General features: G+C 54.0%; 1 long non-coding RNA gene across 1 annotated transcript; it reads right to left on the bottom strand.

Moving 5' to 3' along the window:
- Positions 1 to 8810: 8810 nt before the first annotated feature.
- LOC137149402 (uncharacterized) lies at positions 8811 to 9463 on the bottom strand. The gene is made up of 2 exons (XR_010918770.1): positions 9357 to 9463; positions 8811 to 9145 (listed from the first exon to the last, which is right to left on the bottom strand). It is a non-coding gene; the product is annotated as an uncharacterized lncRNA (long non-coding RNA).
- Positions 9464 to 17748: the final 8285 nt, after the last annotated feature.

Below are 17748 nucleotides of genomic sequence, written 5' to 3'. Positions count from 1 at the left end.
GTGGTCGGATACCAACAGATCCCCCTGAGACTCATCCCTCCTGGCATGGGGTAAGTCAGCAACTTGCCCTGGGGCAGGTCATCCCTCCATTGGCCACCAGGCGGTGTCTGGCTCCTGCTCTAATGCCACGGGGATGGGGGATGGGATACCAGGGTAGAGGGGCCCATTGCTTTGGTCCGGTGTGGCTCTTCCCAGCTTCTGGGGGGAGGTGATGCCTCATATGGGCCCTGCAACATGCGCCCCACCCCAAAACATCATCCATGGAAGCATCCCTCGGTCATTTATCTCTCCCTTCCTGCTCCAGAGCAACCACCTTCTCCTGTTCCTTTCGCCCTGCGCTTTCCTCTGGCACCATCCGTTATCTGAGCGTCTGCGTCCCTCCCCCTAGGCCTCAGTACACATCTGAGTGTCTAGCGATCTATGTCCATACATATCATCCTCTAGCTAGCTACCCATCCATCCCCATACACACCCTCTGATTACCTGTCTGTCTGTCCCCAGATAGATACACTATCTATCGATCGATCGCTCTGTCCATCCCCATACACCCCCTCTGATTATCTGTCTGTCTATCCCCAGATACACTATCTATCGATCGATCGCTCTGTCCATCCCCATACACACCCTCCATCTGTCTGTCTATCCGACTCCTATTGGACTTGAATCCATGCTGCATTAAATCGCCTGCCCCCAAAATGTCCCGTTCCCCTCCCCGCCGCCACCCGCATGCAGGGCGAGGGGCTGGGGCAAGAGAGAAAGGAACGAATCCGACTTACCTGCTGGAAGCACCTGGCTAGCCCAACAGTGGAGCGTGAGGGGTTTATATAGCAAAGGATTCCTTGGGAGGGTTTGGTGACACCCATGGGTGAGGCAACTGGGCTGGGTTCAATCACAGCTTCCTGGAGGAGGGCGATTCCGTGCGGAGGGTCCACTCAGGGCAAAGGGAGCTGCAAAATGAGGCATAGAGAGATGTCGAATAGGAGGGGCTGCGACAGAGGGTTAAATCTCTGGACTGGGGGGAAGAAGGCAGACCAGGTAGTCAGGTCCCGTCACCCTGTCATTCAAAGAACGAGGGGAAGGGACGAGGCACCAGGGGCCTGCGGAACTCCTCGCCACAAGGTGCAACTGCAGTCAAGGACCTCAGCCGGGCTTGCGAAAAGAGCAGGAGGCTCATGTAGCTGCCGAGACCACCCGGAGTTAGGCAGGAGCTTCAAAGTATTATGGGATGGAAACCCACAATGCCTGGGATTAAGGGGAAACACCCCCCACAAGGAGTTGTTCCATTACTGGCCATTAGGGGGGATCGCTGCCTTTCTTGTGACAAACCCCAACCATAAGACCACCAGAGACAGGATTCCAGGGTAAATGGGCCCCTGCAGCATCAATGAGGGAGTGGAGGTGGCAGACATGGGGGACATGGGTCAGGCGCCTGCCCTGGGAGAAAATGTTTGCCCAATTTATTTCGTCTCCATTCACCCAGGAATAAAGGAGCCACGGCCGAAGGGCCCTGTCTCCAGCTACTCGATCCCCCTCGTTTCCCAGAGCCAGGGATAGAACCTAAGAGTCCTGGCGCCCAGCCTCCTTCAAGTCCCAATTCCCCCCAGTCCTGTGGGCAGCTGCTGTAATGAGCAGGCTCCTCTTCCAGCCCCCCAATCCTCCTGCCCCCGCCCCCAAAGTCCCTCCTTCCCCTGCCCCTCCTCCGAGTGGCCCCACCCCTTGGCCCAGCACTCCCCTATTAGTGTCAATATTTGTGATTGTTTTCACACCAGCAGAGGCGGGGCAGGGCCACACCAGGCAGTGCCTCGTCATCCCACCGCTGACACCAGCGGAGGCACTGCAGGCACTGGCATAGCTGCTCTGCTGCCAGGGTCTCCCCCCCCGAGCCCGCTCTCCCCCATCCTGTGCTCCTCAAGCAGCTGCCTCTGCACCCCTCAGCACCCCTGCCCCCAGCCTGTATGCCCCACGCCGCCTGCCTCTCCTGCTGCCGAGATCCCTCCCCGATGAACCCTGGGGATAGCTCGGGGACTCCTGGGGGGCTGGGTATGGCAGGCCCCACGTGTCCATCGCTGGCACGGCTGGTTCCCACCAAACTGGCCGCGGCAGCGCGAAGGGCACAGCTGCCGGACCCGTGCCAGGCAGCCCGTGGCCCATCGCAGCTCAGGGGAGCCCGCACCCCGGACACGTTATCTCACAACCACCGATCTTTGGGGAACTTTTCTGCCTGACCACAAGGAGTGCGCCAGGGCCCAGGCCCCAGCACCCAGCTGGAGGGGCTGCTGTGGGGAGCCATGGCTGTGAGTGTCCATGAGAGGTGGTGTGGGATGAGTATTGAGCCCCCTACCCCACTCCCCACAGCATGGCGCCTCCCCCCCTCAACTGACCCCTCTTCCCGCAGCACCTGCTCACAGCCTGCTCCCCCACATCTGTGAACCGGCCCCGCTTCTGGGACTCCAGATCGCTCCGGCCAACTGCTCCAAGCTGGGGAACGGGCCCAGAAACCCTACATGGGGAGGGAAGGTGGGATGCGGGTGGCGAGGGGGCAAGTTGGAGGCTATTTTTAGCTGTTCCAATATGTTTAGTGAGTAATGGAGACGCGATGGAGCTGCAGTCTCACAGGGTGAATCCAAAGTGACTCCACAGGTGTCACTGGGGCTCCTTCTCCTCTCGCTGCCCCCGGTGTAAATCAGGAGTGACTTAATTGGCAACTCAACCCTACTGATTTAATGGCAACTCAACCCTCCAGTGGAGTCGCTCCTGATTTACAGCAGGCTGAGTGGGAGGGAATCGGGGCCAGTTTGCTGGTGTTGCATCTCACGCCACTTGCAAATTCGCCACCGGCAGATCGATCTATCCGGATCGGCTGAGTGGTCAGCGAAGACCTGCTCAATGGATCCGGAAGTCAACGCGTTAAAACCACCCCGAGTGGCGCAACGCTGCGTCACTGGGAACGCATTTCCCATCGGCGCAGCGCAGCAAAGACACGACGAAGAAGAGGAGTTACGAAGGCAACAGGAGTTACACAAGCTGCTCTGCGTAACTCCCGTCGACTGCCGCCGAATTTCAAGGTAAGTGTAGACCTGGCCTCAGATGGTCAGTTCTCTGTTTATCCTACTGTAAAGGAAAGTGACTCTGATCTCCCTCTGCTAGATACACACAGGCTCAAAGCAACGGCTGCAAGGGCCCAATTAGTTCTGATATGGTCCCTGCGCCTAATCCGGGAGGCGCTAATACCTCAGTGCTGCTATGTGTCAACAGCACCCGGCCGGACTCAGGACAGCCAGACCCTGATCTCACTTCCCTGGAGTGACTCCGGAGTCACTCCTGGCCCCCTGATCGCAGTGGGGTCGTCACTGGATTCTGCTCTCAATCGCGCAGGGGAAATCCGGAGTAGCTCTCTGACCGTGATGGGACCAGGGCCTGATTCCCAACACACTTTGCCTGGAGGAAACCCAGAGGAACGCCACAGATGTTAATCCAGATTCTGATGGCTGCTGTCAATCTGCTCTCACCCTTTTCACCCCAGTAGCGGTAGGGCTAGATGCTGATCTCTGCACCCTCGGCTTCCGTCCAAATACACTGCACAAGTGAAGTGTAGGAAGGCAGTGCTACAGAGTTAATCCTAGCTGAATGAGAGGGGAATGAGCCCCAGTGACCCCCCCTCCCTTCCCCCTGCAGTGGGGTTACTTCTGATTTATGCCGGGGGAAGTGAGAGCAGAACTGGCCCCAGTGAGGTTACTCCTGATTTACACCAGGGTGAGCAGGAGAGGAATCGGCCTCAGTGACCCCAATGGAGTTACTCCTGATTTACACCAAGGTTAATGAGAGGGGACTCAGCCCCAGTGACTCCTGATTTCCTGCAGCGTAACTGAAATGGGGGCTGTATTCACTGGGGTATAACAGAGCCATTGTCATCATCACTCCCGTGCCCCCGTGGCTCTGTGCATGGCCCTGCTCCCTGTGTGACTGGCCCACTGCCCTGAGCACACACTGCACCCCTGTTAGCCCAGGGTGTCAGTCAATATTTGCAGACACTTTTCCCCTCATGACTCCGTGACGGGCATGATACTTCCGTGTGCAAAACACCCGCTGGTGTCAGATCTGCCACTCATGCAAATTGTAACCAGGGTGCACCCCTCCCAGCCCAGAGCTGGGAAAAGAACCCAGGAGTCCTGGCTCCCAGCGCCCCCTGCTCTAATCACTAGACATCAGTGCCCCCCCCCAACTCAAGAATAGAACCCAGGAGTCTGACTTCTACTTGTTCTCAGTACAAATGTTCATTTCGGGACCAGTCACACCACCATCCAAAGGGCCAAATCCTCAGCTGGTGTAAATCATGCATTTCAGTAGCGCTGCAGCCCATTGACCCCAGCTGGGGTGTCTGGCCCCCTTGTGTTCTTCCATCCCTCTGACTCCGTAGCTGCACCGGCACCTCTTCTCTCAGATTTCAGGTGTGTATCTAATGACCTGGAGCAACCTCACTTTTGTCCCTGAACTGCTAATCCCTCAGCACTTCACCTACTCCCTTTACGTGGTACAACACTGCAGGGCCCAGAGCCAGCACTGGAGCTGTTTCACAGCCAAAGGTTGAGTAGCCAAGCCCAGAATAGAACCGAGGAGTCCTGGATCCCCGCCCCCTGCTCTAACCACTACACCCCACGCCCTTCCTGGAACCAGGCCTACAGCACCATTCTCCAGTGCGCTGCTCAGGACCCTTCTGCTGCTAAAGATTGTTCTCACGCGCAAGTGAAATCCCAGGTCTTCCTAACGCCACAAACCACAGCTGCAGAAAAGCCCCACTGATTTAGGTCAGACATCTTCCTTGCATGCCCTTCCCCCGGCTGCCACGCATATTTGCCCTGTCGCTGGAGCTGGGATTATGAGAAAGCTGTTTGCTAAACACTCTCTTAGTGTTAAGTAGCAAGTCAACATGAAGCTGGCAAATAAACTATTAGAGCCGGGAATTCCTGCTCTGCCGGGCTGGCCAGTGTGAAAGCTGGGATTGGAGGACAAGGCACATGTGAAGATGGCCTAGTCTTGCTTAAACTGTATCCCAGCCTAGCTGGCTGGTCTGTGCCGGCGAAAACCCCAGTGTAGCCCCAGCTATGCCACCAGAAGAGCGCTTCTGTCACCACAGCGAGCAGCATTTGGGGACAGGGTGTCCCCAGCAGGAAAACTGCAGCTGTTGTGGTAGGTTGTGTTTACACAAGGGGTTTATGCCAGCATAGCTGTGCTTCTCCAGTCCTCAGAGGCTGCCGACTGGGACGGCAGGGACCCTGGAGAGTAGCTGGAAAGACCAGGATTGAAAGATGCATGTGCGTGCTCCAAGAAAAGCAGAGACAGGGGACAGGGAGCTACATAAAGTCCCCTGCGACTCTTCTCAAGCAGCAAACACAATCGCTGCAGAACATTATGGCGCAAACCACCCCCTTATCTCCGTACTCCATGGACAGCGGGATGGACACAGGGCGGGTGGAAGATGTAGAGAACTACCATGCTGCATGCTGGGACCCATTCAGGGTCAGAGGACAAGCTCCCAGCACTTTTCGGCTTAGTGTGTGTAAGACTCGTAGACTTTAAGGCCTCCGGCATATCTCAGGCCACAGAACCTCGCCCATCCACTCCTGTAATACACCCCAACGTCTGGCTGAGTTATTGAAGTCCTCAAATCATGATTAAAAGAAGTCAAGTTCCACAGAATCTGCCATTTACATGAGTTTAAACCTGCAACTGATCCGTACCCCATGCTGCAGAGGAAGGCAAAAAAAAACCCCAAGGTCTCTGCCAATCTGACCGGGGGAAAAATTCCTTCCCGACCCCAAATAATCGCGGTCAGTTGCGCTACCTTTGAATAAGGCTGCATGTGAGATTTCCCAGCTGGGATACCCCTCAGTGTTTGCTGCTGTTAAGCAGTTTGCACTCAGAGAAGTTTGCTTTTGAAAATCCCTGTTTGCTTTATTGGGTGGCAGAAATATCACAAACCAAATCTCCCATGTCTCTCCCCCAACCATCAACCTCCCTGCCATCCCAACTGTGGCCCGTCCGTGCCTAGGGCAGCCACCTGAAAATGCCAAGGTCAGGGCAGGCAGTAAAAGGAGAGCAGATTCTCCCAGCACTGGTGGGTGACACTGAAGCCAGACTTCACAACCAGCCACAACCAGTGCTTCTGATTCCCCCACACTGGTCATCAAGAAGCCAAAACAAAATACACACAGCCCCCTTTACTGTAATTCAGTCTCTGGCTCCCAATCAGCCACTAGGTCCAGTAAAGAGACCAGTTATTTAAACTCTATGCTCTTTACCAAAAAGGTTTCTCCTGACCCCAAAGGGTCAGCCACAGCACCAGATCAATGTAAGTTTGGATCTTACCCAAAATCCCACGCTGCCGGCCAGTCCTTTAGTAACTAAAACTAAAGGTTTATTATAAATGGAAAGAAACAAACTATAAGAGAAATGTTAAAGGATTAAAGCAATCACGTACATACAAATAACTGGAAAGTCCATAGATATCAGGTTTCCAGTAGAATTGTGGAGTTTGCAGGCTTGTATAGTCCCTCTGGTGTACATCCAGTACCTGGATGGGTCTCAGTCCTTTGTTTCACAGCTTCAGGTCAGTTGTAGATGAGTTGATCCAGAGGTAGGCTGGAGACTGAAGACAAAATGGATGTGGGGCAGCTGCCTTTTCTGTCCTTTGGCCTTTGCCATGCTGCTTGTGGAAATTTACAGGAATAAGATGGAGTCCAGAGTCACATGAGTAAGTCGTGGTGACTCATCAGGTATATCCCTGGCTTCTCCCCCTGGGCCCCTTGCACCTGTGAATGTCTCAACAGGCCATTAAGGTGTCGCCCAGAAACACAGCACAAATTGAAACATAGATACAAACATATCCATCACTTCCATTACACACCAGCATCACAAACACCATCATCTTACTTAGCACATTACAGCCTTTCTACCAGTCCCTGACACGGCGTATCTCACACGGATTATTATGATTTTGACACACTGACGTTAAATATTATAATAAATGCGCCCCCCCCCCCCCAATCTAGCCAGCGTGACACCCCCAACGCTCTTGTTCCGGCATCTCTGTGCGGGAGGGCTGGGGTGACTGCGGTCCACGGAGCCAGGAGCGCAGCCTCCCCCAGCTGCAAGTGCTTCGTGAGCCGATCCAACTCCTCGGTTGCTCGTCCCTCGGGCCAAGCAGCGCCGCTCCGACCCTGCGGGGCTGGTCAGCAGGGGCCCTGTCCCTAAAGCTAACACGCGGACTGTGCGCCACTGTAGTGGATCCCTGCTTCTGACAGCGAGACGCCAGAGAGAACAAAAAGGCAGCGCAAAGCTCAGGAATATTGAAGGCAGGGTGAGGATGCTGCAGAAAAGAAATGGTCATTCAGGGCGACTGTGGCAAGCTGTGAGTGTCAAGCTGTCCTGCCATGGCTCAGGAGTGTGGGTACCAACCCTCAGAGCAGACTGCTAGGAACCAGGGCACACACCCCAAGCCGACCGTGAGATCTATATTTAGATTTCACCGGCCAACTATCAAGTGTAAACTCCTCCGGCCCTATAACAGCCTAGCCATGGAGTCACCGCAGTCTCCTTGGGCACTCCGATCTATCACGTCACCTAGGTAAGTTTGCCATTGTGATAGCCGGTCCGTGACACCAAAAATCACAGCAATTTTCAGGTTACTCCCAGTCTCAAAGGACGGGTTGCTTACCCCAGGTCAATTGCACCTTAGACCTCCCACCAAAGAGAACGCCAAGCCGCTAACAAACTAGCTAAGGATTTATTAACTAGGAAAAGGAAATAAGAGAGTTATTCATAAGGTTAAAGCAGGTAAACACACACACACACAAATGAGTTAGTTTTAAGTTTCAAAAGGCGATAGCAGAGTCTATAATAAGCAAGCTCTATATGCTCCTGAGAGCTAACGCAGGCTAAGCATTGGGGATCTCTTGCTTATGCCTAGAAAACCCCTGGGAGATGAAGGGGTTTTCCAATTTCCCATCCCAATTTCAAACTGCAAAGGCTTTGGGATGGCAGGAGAATCCCAGATGCATCCTGCTTGTTTCATCTAAAGGATAAAACCTCTTGTTAACCTGCTCGGCAGTGTGCTATGAAAACGGTACGTCTGATCACTTAGAAACTGGGCTGTAAGGATCTTGAACACGCCAGGTAGGAGGTAGAAAAGGGGACAGAAAAGATGCTTTAAGATCAACGGATAACAGCCGTGGTTTCGCGTGAACTCACAAGTCCCAGACTAGCTGAGGGTTGGAGCTCACCGAGGCTTCTGGTTACAGTAACCCTGCTTAGTGTGGTCTCGGGGAAGAAATGTGACAAATATGGGAGTTTGAGTAATCTATCATCGTACCGCTGCGTGCCTCTGTTTCCCTTGGTGCTTCGTACTGCTGTGCACTCGTACTGAGTGGGAAGGGAGGGAGATGGAGCGTTGGCCTCACGAAATCTGAGTCCTCAACAAATGGGACAGCGCTGCACGGTGAATGGAGGGTCTGGCAGGGACAGTGTGAAGCCCAGTGGCCGGGACCATCAAGTGACTAACACCCAGGAGGCAGGAGATTTCCCCCCACCGCTCATCAGGGAAGCAGAGCAGCAGCCCTGAGCTGGAGAAGGAAGGGGAAAGGCGTCCAGCACCTGGGGAAAGAGCTGAGCCGGCAGAGATATAAGGGCTCTGATCTGGGAGATAGAGAGATCACAGAGGGAGGAGGCAAAGCTGGTACCTACCACAGCATGGCTGGGCTGGATTCACTGCAGGAAGCCATGGGGTGAGCTAACCCCTGTAGGTCGTGAAGGTCACAGGTCACCCCCCTGGAGCTGTATGGTAGCAAACTAAAGGGAGTCAGCCCCCCCAAGGGCCTGGGTGCCAGCTGGGGTGGTGAATCTGTGAGCGCTGTATAAACAGGAGTGTCACACTAGAGAGACAAGGCGGGCCAGGGGAATCTCTTCTATCAGCCCAACTTCTGTTGGGGGAAGCAGCTTTCCAGCAACGCAGCGCTCTGCTTCAGGTCACGGGTAAGAGGCGCGAGATAATGGTCCCGCTCTGCTCGGCACCGGGGAGGACGCAGCTGGAAGCCTGGGCCCAGTTCCGGGCGCCGCGCTCTAGGAAAGATGTGGCGTCACTGGGGAGCGTCTGGGGGGAGGACGACAAACGTGATCAGCGATTTGGAAAACCCGACCTGTGGGGAACAGTCGGAAGGACTGGGCCTGCTGGACCTAGAAGCAGGAAGACCGAGGGGGACCCAACGCCCGGCTCCCGACATGTAACAGGCTGTTACAAAGAGGATGGGGGGCAGCTGTTCTCCATGTCCGCTGCGGGAAGGACAAGCAGGAATGTGCTTAACCTGCAGCAGGGGAGATTGAGGGTAGATCTTCAGAGAATCTTTCCAACTCTCAAGGGCATCGGCTGAGCTGGGGGGGGGGGGCCAGGAGCCCAGGGCTGGGACAGCAGGGGGATGAGATGTGGGGCTGTCTCTAGCCAGACTTTGTGTATCTCTCACCTAGGCTTGACAGAGATTGATTTTTTATATCAATTTTTATACAATTTGTATTGATTTAAATGTCCACAGACGCAGGAAATTGGGGACGGGGGGCAGACACCAGGGAGATCAGACAGTGGGGGGGGGGTCAGATTCTGGAGGGGCCGGACAGTTGGTGGGAATCAGACTCTGGGGGGGGGGGTGTCAAACACTGGGAGTCCGGGGTCAGACAGTGGGGGGGTCAGACAGTGGGGGGGTGGGGGGGTCAGACAGTGGGGGGGATTAGGCGTTGGTGGCGGGGTCAGACAGTGGGGGGGGGATTAGGCGTTGGTGGCGGGGTCAGACAGTGGGGGGGGATTAGGCGCTGGGGGGGTCAGACAGTGGGGGGGGGATTAGGCGTTGGTGGCGGGGTCAGACAGTGGGGGGGGGATTAGGCGTTGGTGGCGGGGTCAGACAGTGGGGGGGGGGGGATTAGGCGTTGGTGGCGGGGTCAGACAGTGGGGGGGGGATTAGGCGTTGGTGGCGGGGTCAGACAGTGGGGGCGGTCAGACAATGATTTAATGCCAGCAGTTGTTGAGGCTCTAACTCAGCGGCTCCGCATTAAAACGCGAGCCCCGCACCGCGAGCCCCGGCCTCCGTCAAACGCCCCGATCCCGACACTGAATCGAAACCGAATCCTCCCCAACCGCACGGAGCCGGCGTCGCGCCGCCTGTGGGCGGGCGCCCCCGGCTGGGCAGTGCCTGGAACTGCTCCCTTCTCCCGCCCGGCCGCAGCGCACACGGGGCCTCGGCGTACGGGCCTCTCAGCGGCGGGGACACGCTCCCTCCAGCAGGGGGCGCGCTCCACACACACTGCCGCTGAATATTAGCTCCCAGCTCTGTGCTCTAGGGTGGACGGGGGGTGGGCGGTCTAGTGGTTAGAGCTGGGCGCCAGGACTCCTGGGTTCTAGCCCTAGCTCGGGGAGGGGAGTGGGGTCTAGTGGTTAGAGCAGTGGGGGGCTGGGAGCCAGGACTCCTGGGTTCTGTTTTGAGTTCAGTGTGTGACCTTGTATCCAAGTTGCTTCCGCTGGCTGTGGCTCAGTTTTCCCTGATGGTTACACACCCGTGGCAGCAGCTGATGAAGGGTGGACGCAAGCTCATATCCCGGCACCTTTGCCCCTTGGCATTTCTTGCCCAGAATCCCTCCTCCTTTGGGAATCACAATCAGACAGATGTGGCTGCTATCCCAGGGCGGGGAGACGGGTGTAGGAGTCCCTGGCTTTGTGTGGGTGTCACCTAGTTCCCTGGAGCACATACAGGATAACGACCTACTACTACTGCACGTTAAGGTTCTGGCTCCTGTAGCTCAATGGGGAGGTCTGTGCGATGGGGCTGTCAATTCCTCCCTGCCCAATGGGGCTGGTAACTATCCAGGCCTGGGTTAAGACAACTGCAGACCCCTGCAACTCCACCCCCTGTGCCATGCCTCGCCCCGGCAGCATGGAGCCACCTCCTGCCCCACCAAAGTAACAGAAAGGGACTGCTGTCCTGCAACGGGGATGTTTGTGCTACACAGCTCCCTGCTTGGGTGGGGCTGGCATGACCCCGAGAGCAGTGGGGGGGAGGTTAACCCTCATTGAGAACTCCCCCCTCCGAGTGATGGGCTCAGACTCTCTGCAAACTCAGGCAGCGTTGCTGCATCGGTCACACTAGGGGCAGCTCTCTCCTCTCCCAGCAACAGGCGCAGATTCAGGTAGGCATCAGTAATATTTTTTGCACCAGTGCACCTGTCGGTCTTGAAATATGTTGCTCCCTGGGAATATCAGACCTGTCCAAAGGGTATAAACTGCACCCCATGCTGGATATTGGGGGAGGAGGGGTTTTGAAAAGCCTAGTTCATCTTTGCACTGAAGCTATCTATTTCTTGGACCAGGCATTTCCCAACTGCCCTCTGCCAATTTTTATCCACTCCCCACCCCTGTTACATTGTGCTGTGTGCAGTGCTCCACCCCAGACAGGGCTGCTTCTCAGGGGCAACATGCTTCCTATTCAACCCTTTAGACATATTAAGGACTCAGTTCTCCCGACTCCCCTGGGAAGAAGTGGTTTTATAGCCTGGAAAACAGAGGCATGGAGAAGGGACTTGCAAAAGGCCCCAGAGGTCCTCAGTGGCACAACTAGTAACAAAGTCTAGGAGTCCTGGCTCCCAGCCCCCCCTGCTCTAACCACTAGACACCACTCCTCTCCCAGAGCCAGGGATAGAACCCGGGATCTGTCATTTTTTTGGCCTTTAGACAATTCACACCTCTCCCCCGGCGCCTCCCAGCTGGTGTCTGCAGGGACATCCGGGTTGTGGTGTCGCTGGGTCCCAAGGACTGGGTTGGCTGGTGTCAGCGCCTATTGTTAGCTGGTTGCTGGGGGGTGGCTGTGTCCTCACAGGTTCTCTTGCTCCCTTGCTCATGATAATTGAGGCTGTAAAGGAATTAACTCAGGATCTTTTTGTTCCTTCAAACAATAGTAACTCATAGCCACCCTCCCCCGCAGCCCCCACCCCCGTCAGGGACCTCGGCCCCTTTGCAGGTTCGGGTCTCATGAGCCCAATTCTCCTGCTTCGAAACAATGCTTTCCAGCAAGAAGGCACTCACAGCACTCTGCAGTGAGCACCCACCCAGCGCTAAGATGCAGCCACCTCTGGGGTGGGGCAGCTGGGGAACAGCTGTACACAGGCGGTGTATGGAGATGGTTCACCTGGCACAGAGATGCAGCCACCTCTGGGGTGGGGCAGCTGGGGAACACCCATACAGCCGCACCATAGTTTGGGATGTGATGGGAAAGGGAATCCTGTATCTAATCCAACTCTGTTGTTTCGAGGGGGAGTTTTTGCACGGGTGGCCTGGATACGACTTTAATCAGGAGGAGGGCTGGGCTGAGAACAAGACGTCCATTTCATGAAAAGTTTTCAAAATTGGTTTTTCTTCCTCATCAGGACAAAAACACCCCAAGATCGTTCAAAAATGCTCATGGAGGGCTTGAGAAAGCCGCATCCCGGAGTAGCCAATACCCGGCGGTTAGGGCCCTACCCGATGGACTAGAGAGTCAAGCACATTCCTCACCTGAGATAAGGGGATCCAGCTTCAAGTCTCAAACCAGACAGAGAAGGGGCTTGACCCTGTGTCTCCACTCCCCGGCCCAACACCCTAACACACACACACACACACACACACACACACACCCCCCCCCCCCCCCCCCCCCCCCCCCCCCCCCAGGCTGCTGGCTAATTAAAGCGTGCGCACGCTGGATGCAAAACCGTCATGCTGGCCCAGCGACTCCCTGCCCTCGTGGCCCAGACCTGTCCCCGAAAAGTTTTCTTTTCACTGAGTCTGCTTTTTTCCCCGAGGGAAAAACGTTTACCGAAAAGTTCCCGACCGCATCTAACCAGGGCGCTGGGGCGAAAACCCCTCGGCATGTAGCCTGTGAAACGAGCCGGCTTGCTCGCATATATACACCTTTCCTTACAGATTGAACTATTGTACTCAAATCACAGCTTCATGTTACCGTATTACAGCTGTAACGTAAGGTACCCGACAGGCCATATCCGGGATGAGAGCTAAGGCCGTTAGCATACATACGTTCGGGACCTTTGGCCCAGCTAAGTAATGATGAGTTAAAGGATAAGACACACATGGTTATAACCTTCACCCTAGATAAATCAAGAGGCATTAAGACGGGGGGCTGCCTCAGTTTATCCCCCAAGTAAAATTCACAGGTACACCACAAAACCCACAGAAAGGGCCAGGAATAACAAAGGTGAGGTGAGCAAACCATCTGGAAAGGAGATGGAGCCGTCATTAATACGCACCAACCTGCCAGCCTATCAAATAAGTGTACCCGAATAATTTGGGGGTGAGGAAGCCAAGTTTGGGCTTCGAAGGAGGACCCCTATGGTTCCGGGTGTACAAAGGGGCAAAACCATGTTACTCAGGGGGATCACCAGCGACTGCGTCTTTCAGCTCCTGTTAGTTGGTGTTTGTTAAAAGCTTTTGTTCTTAGCTCATCCTTAATAGGGCTACGAGGTTCAGACCCACACCCTGATCGTCGGAGCCCTGGGCGCTTGGGATCCCCGCAACGAGCGTGTGCTGCGGGCCTGCGGCGTGGGTCGGCGCCACGCCCGGCTGATGCGGCGCCTCATGGTGTCTGACGCCATCCGGTGGTCGAGAGACATTTACATTGAGCACATCTCCGGGCACAGACAGTACCGGGACGAGTGAGCCGGAGCACCACCGCGAGGAACTTACAGACTAACGGGCTATCTTCACCACATCACTGACTCAATAAGGGACAACCCACTATTACGGACATATCTGCTCCCCATTAACCGCACTCTATGTAACCCCTACAATAAGTGATGCTCCCGAATTACTGATCGCCTGTACTGTTAACCCTCATACCTATTACCCCCCCATCCAGGATACCACACATTATCCTTTCATTGTACTCCCTGACTCCCAACCAAACTCTGTACCCACTGATTATCTGTACATTACGCCTGGATGTCCAGGAACTCTTCCGTTTAAACTCTGTATCTGACCATTTTTTAAACATTATCTTTAATACAATTTTTAAATCTGTTCTTGTTTGTAGTCTTAGCCTTACAGCTCTTAGCGCTGGAACATCACCTGGCTCCCCACCCCTCCACTCAAGAGTTGAGGAACCGGACATCTCTCTCAACCAGGTCACCAGGGAAGGGTGTGAGTATATTAATCCAAAGCATCCCGTATATGTATATATCACACGTGTCTTTAGAGTAAGACTGTAATCCGACCCATTATCCATTTGCTTATTCATTTTCTTTTAATCAGTCATTTGTCTATCATTTTATGTTCTCGTAATAAAAGCTTATAAAATGATACCGATTCGGTTCACAGTGTGAGCGTTCCTGTCGTGCACCCTGGGGGGTCCCTGTAAAAACTCTTCTGGAGCCCAGTTCAGGGACTAGAACCTGGCTCCCTACCCCCTGTACTTTAACCACTAGACCCCACTCACTTCCTAGAGGGAGAGAGAGAAGCTAGGAGGCCTGGCTCCCAGCCCTCGTGCTCTAACCACTAGATGACATCACATCAGAGAACAGCCTCAGCATCTTTACCTTTGTCCAGATTCTCCACAGAACCACAGGCTGATGTTAAACCATCGTCTTTAGGAAGATGGGCTCATCCTTTACTATCTTTGTGTGGAGGGAACTCTGTGGTCAGAATGTGTTGGCAAATATCCCCATGCTGCCACCAGTGGGTTTCAGCCATGTCTTGGAGGCAGCCCCTCTTATCTCACTAACCGCTTATATGGCCCCTATCAACAGCCTATCTCAGTGCCTCACAGTCATGAATAGGTTTTCTCCCCCTGACCCCACTGTCAGGTAGGGAAACAGAGGCACAGAGCGGGGCAGTAACTTGCTCAAGGCCACAGAGGGCGTTCATGACAGAGCCAGGAAAAGAACCCAGGTGTCCTGAGGCCCAGCCTAGAGTCTGAGCCGAGATGGCCCTCCCCTGCACTCCTGCCACCCAGGGCACAAAGCTCTAGCCAGAGGTGTGCAGAGAAAAAAAATCAATTGTGCTCCACAATCTCAATTCCCATTAAACAAAAAGACATGACGCTCTAGCCATCATGGGCGCAAAAACGCCTTGAAAATGTGATGGAAGCATAACCAACACAGTGTTGCTGCCTGAGTTTGCAGAGAGCCTGAACTGACTGCTCTGATACTAGGGAGCTGTACCGAGTGCAATAGATGCAGTGACACAGGTCCCCAAAGGCCCCACATCCCATTCCCTGACCCAGCTAGTCCCCCCTTGCCCTTAGCAAGTTAAGCAAAATCACTATTTCATCAAACATGCTTTTAAAGAACATGATTAAGGTTGCAAAGTCAACCACTTCAAAGGTAGGAAAATCCAGAGTTAATGCTGCGTGTGAAACCTTAATTTGTGCATCCGCAGTGTGAGACAGTCTCTGATTACAGGATCGTATACATTTTTGTTTCCAGAAGACCCCAGCCTTGTGCTAATGGTGTAACTGATCGCAGTAGTAGGTTGTTATCCTCTGTGCAGACCAGCCACTAGAGGCGGCTGAGACATGCACTTTGCCAATAGATGTTGGCTGATAGCAGAGGACTGGTGAAACTCAGGACACCTCATTCCACTCCCGGCCTTGGAGGGGAGTGTCTTCTAGTGGGCACAGACCCCTCTGCTCATTTCCCCCCAATCCTGACCACTTCTGCCCCACTCTTTCAGCCAGTCCCGTTCCCAGTCCTGTCTCTTCTCCACTCCTAGTTCCTTGTCCTAGTCCCTCCTCATCCCAGGCTCCTTGTCCAGACACTCCTAGTCTCCCCCTCTACGTTCCCCCTTCCAAGGCCCAGTCTTCACCCCCTGGCTCCCAGTCTCCCCACAGGCACCTTCCCCAGCCAGTCCCAGTCTCCCCCGCAAGGCTCCTTGTCCCAATCTTCTCCCACACCTGAGATCCGGCTGTTGTCTCCCCTCCATTCAAGTCCAGCTACTTCCTCCTCCACGCTACCTGGGCCCAGCAGACGGGGCGCTGACCACAGGACAAACACAGGCGCTGATGCCTGTTTCATTTCCACAGCATTGTGGAGGAGCAGGTCCGGGGAAAGTCCTGCTGAGACCCAGCAGCCCTAGGCTGTAGCACTATTGCCCGGTCTGTGGGGAAGGGCAGAGCGAGCACATGTAGACGCCGGAGCTGGAGCATGCTCAGTGCAGATGGAATCACTGGTGAATTTAGCTGCCAAAGTGTCTCTACTGAGCATGTGCAAACGGAGATTTTTGGCCAAATTCTGGCAGATTTTCAGGAACACGGGAAAAAGCGCGTCCCTGGCACCAGGGTAACACCTCCCGCTTCCAAATGTCAAGTCCCTGTTCTACAGCATAGATGTGCTAGAGCTTCTCAAGGCAACAGTTGTGAAATAATAAATAATAACATGGGCAAAACAAGGTATTTTCCCTTAACATTGAAAATGGCTAAACTGTTTATGCTGAAACTTCCAACCGAAAACCCAGCAGCCTGAGTCAGACCCCAGCATGGGAGATTTCAGCCCAAACTGATTAAATCTGGCAAAGTTATAAGCAATCTAGGCTGTCATAACGGGATGTCTCGGGCCACATGAACTAAAGCAGTGCAACCAGTGCCGCTTATAATAAAGTAGGTTTAATTCAGATTAAGCATGTCCACACCACATTTGGTATCCATTTAAGTAAACTGATTTAAATCTGATTTAAAGTTAAAACAGTGCAACTATGAATATAGACAAGGCATCCATCTTTTGTCAGACATCTCTGTTTAGACTTTGAGCTCATGGGTGCAGGGACTGTCTCTCATTGTGTGTCTGGGCAGCACCCAACACAAAGGGTCCCTGATCTTGATTACTGTGTTTCTGTACTGCACCTGGCACACTGGGGCCCTCATCTTGGTTGCTGTGTATCTGTGTTGTGCCTGACACAATAGGGCCCTGATCTCAGTCAGCGGCCTCTAGCGGATACTGGAAGAGATATGTTAATAAGTAAATACATCTGTATTGCAATGTTTTGATACACAAATCCCCAGCCTGGAAAAAAAACCTTTCAACCAGCATTTTCTGGCTCGAGATTGTGGTTTTATACAATCAAACTTTTCACTAAGAAATAGGGAGCATTGCGTCCTGGAAAATGATTAGGTCCCAGGTGTTCCTTTGCTCAGCAATTATCAGAAGAAAAGGCAGAAGCGATAGTGTAGAGTTGACCCAACGCAAAACGGATAAAATCAGTCTGGGTAGCTCCATTCTGGGTCACGGCCATTCAAACAAAGCGCCATTCCCCCCCTCCGATCAGCTGGCACTGATTGCACATTCATCTCATAACGGGCCATGCTTTTCAGAATGGGCTCACGATATTGACAACGGCCTGGTATCTGCTCCCAGATCAGGGAGGGGAGCTAGAGGGTTAGAGCCGGGGGGCTGGGAGTCAGGAGTCCTGGGATGTATCCCCTGGAAGTGGAGTAGGATGTGGTGGTTAGCACTGAAGCTTGGGAATCAGGATTCCTGGTTTATATTCTCAGCTCTTCTGTTAGAAACATCTCCAGAGCAGGATTTAACTGTCACCCGAGATTAGGGCCCCGCTGTGCCAAATGCTGCACAGACACACAGCGAGAGAGTCCCTGCCCCAGCTGAGATCAGGGTCCCATCGTGCCAGGCGCTGCACAGACACAGCAAGAGGCAGTCCCTGCTCCAAAAAGCTCGCAATCT

This window comes from Emydura macquarii, unplaced genomic scaffold (genome assembly GCF_026122565.2).
Source record: "Emydura macquarii macquarii isolate MOO-44397 ecotype Brisbane River unplaced genomic scaffold, CSIRO-AGI_Emac_v2 contig_746, whole genome shotgun sequence".
Classification (NCBI taxonomy): Eukaryota; Metazoa; Chordata; order Testudines; family Chelidae; genus Emydura; species Emydura macquarii.
The sequence above is the reverse complement of the archived record's forward strand: the minus strand, read 5'-3'. Positions and strand labels throughout refer to the sequence as shown.